Genomic DNA, 6,541 nt, shown 5'->3' with positions numbered 1-6,541 from the left:
TTTTGATGTCACCAAAGGTTGTTTTGACTTTCCTGTATGCTGAGTCTGTCCTTCCGACAATCATATCTTTTTCGATGTCTTCACATTTTTCCTGCAGCCATTTCGTCTTAGCTTCCCTGCACTTCCTATTTATTTCATTCCTCAGCGACTTGTATTTCTGTATTCCTGATTTGCCCGGAACATGTTTGTACTTCCTCCTTTCATTAATCAACTGAAGTTACCCATGGTTTCTTCGCAGATACCTTCTTTGTAACTATGTTTTCCTTCCCAACTTCTGTGATGGCCCTTTTCAAAGATGTCCATTCCTCTTCAACTGTATTGCTGTACCTATAGCGTTAGAGAACTTCAAACGAATCTCGTCATTCCTTAGTACTTCCGTATCCCACTTCTTTGCGTATTGATTCTTCCTGACTAATGTCTTGATCTTCAGCCTACTCTTCATCACTACTATATTGTGATCTGAGTCTGTATCTGCTCCTGGGTACGCCTTACATTCCAGTATCTGATTTCGGAATCTCTGTCTGACCATGATGTAATCTAATTGAAATCTTCCCGTATCTCCCGGCCTTTTCCAAGTATACCTCCTCCTCTTGTGATTCTTGAACAGGGTATTCGCTATTACCAGCTGAAACTTGTTACAGAACTCAGTTAGTCTTTCTCCTCTTTCATTCCTTGTCCCAAGCCCATATTCTCCTGTAACCTTTTCTTCTACTCCTTCCCCTACAACTGCATTCCAGTCGCCCATGACTATTAGATTTTCGTTCCCCTTTACATACTGCATTACCCTTTCAATATCCTCATACACTTTCTCTATCTGTTCATCTTCAGCTTGCGACGTCGGCATGTATACCTGAACTATCGTTGTCGGTGTTGGTCTGCTGTCGATTCTGATTAGAACAACCCAGTCATTGAACTGTTCACAGTGACACACCCTCTGCCCTACCTTCCTATTCATAACGAATCCTACACCTGTTATACCATTTTCTGCTGCTGTTGATATTACCCGATACTCATCTGACCAGAAATCCTTGTCTTCCTTCCACTTTACTTCACTGGCCCCTATTATATCTAGATTGAGCCTTTGCATTTCCCTTTTCAGATTTTCTAGTTTCCCTACCACGTTCAAGCTTCTGACATTCCACGCCCCGACTCGTAGAACGTTATCCTTTTGTAGATTATTCAGTCTTTTTCTCATGGTAACCTCCCCCTTGGCAGTCCCCTCCCGGAGATCCGAAAGGGGGACTATTCAGGAATCTTTTGCCAATGGAGAGATCATCATGACACTTCTTCAATTTGCAGGCCACATGTCCTATGGATACACGTTACGTGTGTTTAATGCAGTGGTTTCCATTGCCTTCTGCATCCTCATGTCGTTGATCATTGCTCATTCTTCCGCCTTTAGGGGCAATTTCCCACCCCTTGGACAAGAGAGTGCCCTGAACCTCTATCCGCTCCTCCGCCCTCTTTGACAAGGCCGTTGGCAGAATGAGGCTGACTTCTTATGCCGGAAGTCTTCGGCCGCCAATGCTGATTATTCATGGTAACTTAGGCAGTGGCGGGGATCGAACCCGGGACCGAACACGTTTTTTGATTATGGATCAAAGACGCTACCCCTAGACCACGGGTACCGCCCAGCAAACATGAAAACATAACGAACCTACTACGAAGAGACGAAGGAAGGTTTCACAGTGAACACCCACAAACAGGAACTAAGGAGAAGAGTTGTATGGTTCACATTGACCACCAACGATGAGCATTTACTCGGTAGAAATTAAATATTACAAAATGTCAAAGTAACACTTCCCCTTTTTAGTGGTTATCATGAATTCCAACAATTGTAACATATTATATAGGACGAGTTTTTTATTCCCTTCTGCTTTAGTCGATATGCTATCTTGGAACTTCATTCTATATGGTTAAACATTATATACGTCTGTGCCAAAAAAGTATTTAATTCAAAAAATTTTAAGCTTTAATTTTACTTGACCGTCACTAATAGCATAGTATTTGAATTCATGCTATTTGACGAGATTACTCCTACTTTGGTCTCTATGTAGATTCGTAAATTTGCTATATTTCCTTTCACGCAACACGTGTAATTTTCTGTCGGAATGTTCCAGTTGTTGTAGAGACAAAGGTTAAAAGAAATACTCGACCTCTCGGTGGGCCTAAAATACCAGGTTCCTCACGTTTAAGGAAATGTTTACTGCTGACATAATATATCAGCATTAAGTTCATTGACTCGCCAAAGATGTCAAGAGAAGTATGGTAAAAGTCCGATTCGGGATTGTAGGACATGAAGACTGTCCCGTTGAAAAAATAATTGACATAAAGAACGGTTCCTGACTTATCAACAGCAACCGTGCACAGGGAATAGTTTACCAAACAGGCAGCTGTCTGTTTACCACAAAATCCCATGCGCGTGGCTGTTCTGAGCGAGTGGGAGACAGTTATCTGCTGAATTTTTACGTTATTCCGTAGTTTATCGTATGCAGCCTGCTTTTTGATCACCATTTCGGTATATGGGTACCCCGCTAACTCACCAGATACCCCATGGGATCACGGGAGCATTTTATGTTAGTTTATTTTTACACGTCCACTACTTAGTGAAAATTGTTGACTAAGAACTCTGGGTCATCCAATTATCTTCTTCCAATATAAACAAGACTTGATTTCATTGCACCTGATGATGCAGCTGAAATGCTGTGTAACCTGTCGTACCTGTAAATAAAGAACCCATGCCTAAAGCGGTCTTTTCAAAATGAAATGCGACTCAAAACGATATCAAAATTGTAAACTACGTAGTAGACGAAGAGAACGACGTCTGACACCTCGTTCCAAATAATGTGTATGGTAGTGACAATCAGGACACGAACAGCAGACAAGTACAGACAAAGGAAGCATGCCTTGCTGAAAGAAACCTATTACTGTTAACATGGACTCAATTACATGCATGTATTCGTGAGTGTTTACATCTGGAGCACATTAGGAAGTGGATCATGGACTATGGACAAACTGGAAGGTAACTGAAGCTTTTTAGATTCGGTGCGTCAGAAGGTGCTTCAGTGGACAAAGGATAAGTAATTTGGAAGTTATATGAAGTATCAGAGAGGGAAGCATTGATTAGAAGAGAGACAGAATGACAGCACATGCGTTAAGACATCGTAATCGTAGGACATCATACAAGAGGAAGCCGTTGCAGCTGAAGTTGTATGGGAAGACTGCTGCTGGAAAATACCAGAGAAATAATCGAAAACGTTGAATGTAAGCGCTGCTCTGAGGTGAAGACTGTGGCACTAGAGAGGTCAGTATGGCGTTCCTAGCTTTACTGTATGATTAAATGATGATGGCGTCCTCTTGGGTAAAATTTTCCGGAGGTAAAATAGTCCCCCATTCGGATCTCCGGGCGGGGACTACTCAAGAGGACGTCGTTATCTGGAGAAAGAAAACTGGCATTCTACGGATCGGAGCGCGGAATGTCAGATCCCTTAATCGGGCAGGTAGGTTAGAAAATTTAAAAAGGGAAATGGATAGTTTAAAGTTAGATATAGTGGGAATTAGTGAAGTTCGGTGGCAGGTGGAACAAGACTTTTGGTCAGGTGATTACAGGGTTATAAACACAAAATCAAATAGAGGTAATGCAGGAGTAGGTTTAATAATGAATAAAAAAATAGGAGTGCGGGTTAGCTACTACAAACAGCATAGTGAACGCATTATTGTGGCCAAGATAGACACAAAGCCCATGCCTACTACAGTAGTACAAGTTTATATGCCAACTAGCTCTGCAGATGATGAAGAAATTGATGAAATGTATGACGAGATAAAAGAAATTATTCAGGTAGTGAAGGGAGACGAAAATTTAATAGTCATGGGTGACTGGAATTCGTCAGTAGGAAAAGGGAGAGAAGGAAACATAGTAGGTGAATATGGATTGGGGGGAAGAAATGAAAGAGGAAGCCGCCTGGTAGAATTTTGCACAGAGCATGACTTAATCATAGCTAACTCTTGGTTCAAGAATCATAAAAGAAGGTTGTATACCTGGAAGAATCCTGGAGATACTAAAAGGTATCAGATAGATTACATAATGGTAAGACAGAGATTTAGGAACCAGGTTTTAAATTGTAAGACATTTCCAGGGGCAGATGTGGATTCTGACCACAATCTATCGGTTATGAACTGCAGATTGAAACTGAAGAAACTGCAAAAAGACGGGAATTTAAGGAGATGGGACCTGGATAAACTGACTAAACCAGAGGTTGTAGAGCGTTTCAGGGAGAGCATAAGGGAACAATTGACAGGAATGGGGGAAAGAAATACAGTAGAAGAAGAATGGGTAGCTCTGAGGGATGAAGTAGTGAAGGCAGCAGAGGATCAAGTAGGTAAAAAGACGAGGGTTAATAGAAATCCTTGGTTAACAGAAGAAATATTGAATTTAATTGATGAAAGGAGAAAATATAAAAATGCAGTAAATTAAACAGGCAAAAAGGAATACAAACGTCTCAAAAATGAGATCGACAGGAAGTGCAAAATGGCTAAGCAGGGATGGCTAGAGGACAAATGTAAGGATGTAGAGGCTTGTCTCACTAGGGGTAAGATAGATACTGCCTACAGGAAAATTAAAGAGACCTTTGGAGAGAAGAGAACCACTTGTATGAATATCAAGAGCTCAGATGGCAACCCAGTTCTAAGCAAAGAAGGGAAGGCAGAAAGGTGGAAGGAGTATATATTGGGTTTATACAAGGGCGATGTACTTGAGAACAATATTATGGAAATGGAAGAGGCTGTAGATGAAGATGAAATGGGAGATAAGATACTGCGTGAAGAGTTTGACAGAGCACTGAAAGACCTGAGTCGAAACAAGGCCCTGGGAGTAGACAAATTCCATTAGAACTACTGATGGCCTTGGGAGAGCCAGTCATGACAAAACTCTACCATCTGGTGAGCAAGATGTATGAGACAGGCGAAATACCCACAGACTTCAAGAAGAATATAATAATTCCAATCCCAAAGAAAGCAGGTGTTGACAGATGTGAAATTTACCGAACTATCAGTTTAATAAGTCACAGCTGCAAAATACTAACGCGAATTCTTTACAGTCGAATGGAAAAACTGGTAGAAGCGGACCTCGGGGAAGATCACTTTGGATTCCGTAGAAATGTTGGAACACGTGAGGCAATACTAACCTTACGACTTATCTTAGAAGAAAGATTAAGAAAAGGCAAACCTACGTTTCTAGCATTTGTAGACTTAGAGAAAGCTTTTGACAACGTTAACTGGAATACTCTCTTTCAAATTCTGAAGGTGGCAGGGGTAAAATACAGGGAGCGAAAGGCTATTTACAATTTGTACAGAAACCAGATGGCAGTTATAAGAGTCGAGGGGCATGAAAGGGAAGCAGTGGTTGGGAAAGGAGTCAGACAGGGTTGTAGCCTCTCCCCGATGTTGTTCAATCTGTATATTGAGCAAGCAGTAAAGGAAACAAAAGAAAAATTTGGAGTAGGTATTAAAATTCATGGAGAAGAAGTAAAAACTTTGAGGTTCGCCGATGACATTGTAATTCTGTCAGAGACAGCAAAGGACTTTGAAGAGCAGTTGAACGGAATGGACAGTGTCTTGAAAGGAGGAAATAAGATGAACATCAACAAAAGCAAAACGAGGATAATGGAATGTAGTCAAATTAAATCGGGTGATGCTGAGGGGATTAGATTAGGAAATGAGACACTTAAAGTAGTAAAGGAGTTTTGCTATTTAGGGAGTAAAAAAACTGATGATAGTCGAAGTGGAGAGGATATAAAATGCAGACTGGCAATGGCAAGGAAATCGTTTCTGAAGAAGAGAAATTTGTTAACATCGAGTATAGATTTAAGTGTCAGGAAGCCGTTTCTGAATGTATTTGTATGGAGTGTAGCCATGTGTGGAAGTGAAACATGGACGATAACCAGTTTAGACAAGAAGAGAATAGAAGCTTTCGAAATGTGGTGCTACAGAAGAATGCTGAAGATAAGGTGGGTAGATCACGTAACTAATGAGGAGGTATTGAATAGGATTGGGGAGAAGAGAAGTTTGTGGCACAACTTGACTAGAAGATGGGATCGGTTGATAGGACATGTTTTGAGGCATCAAGGAATCACAAATTTAGCACTGGAGGGCAGCGTGGAGGGTAAAAATCGTAGAGGGAGACCAAGAGATCAATACACTAAGCAGATTCAGAAGGATGTAGGTTGCAGTAGGTACTGGGAGATGAAGATGCTTGCACAGGATAGAGTAGGATGGAGAGCTGCATCACACCAGTCTCAGGACTGAAGACCACAACAACAACAACAGCTGTAGTAATGTTGTTGTTGTGGTGGTCTTCAGTCCTGAGACTGGTCTGATGCAGGTCTCCATGCCACTCTATCCTGTGCAAGCTTCTTCATCTCCCAGTACTTACTGCAACCTACATCCTTCTGAATCTGCTTAGTGTATTCATCTCTTGGTCTCCCTCTACGATTTTTACCCTCCACGCTGCCCTCAAGTACTGAATTGGTGATACCTTGATGCC

This window comes from Schistocerca piceifrons, chromosome 4, assembly GCF_021461385.2.
Source record: "Schistocerca piceifrons isolate TAMUIC-IGC-003096 chromosome 4, iqSchPice1.1, whole genome shotgun sequence".
Taxonomy (NCBI): Eukaryota; Metazoa; Arthropoda; class Insecta; order Orthoptera; family Acrididae; genus Schistocerca; species Schistocerca piceifrons.
This window is presented reverse-complemented; position numbering follows the sequence as displayed.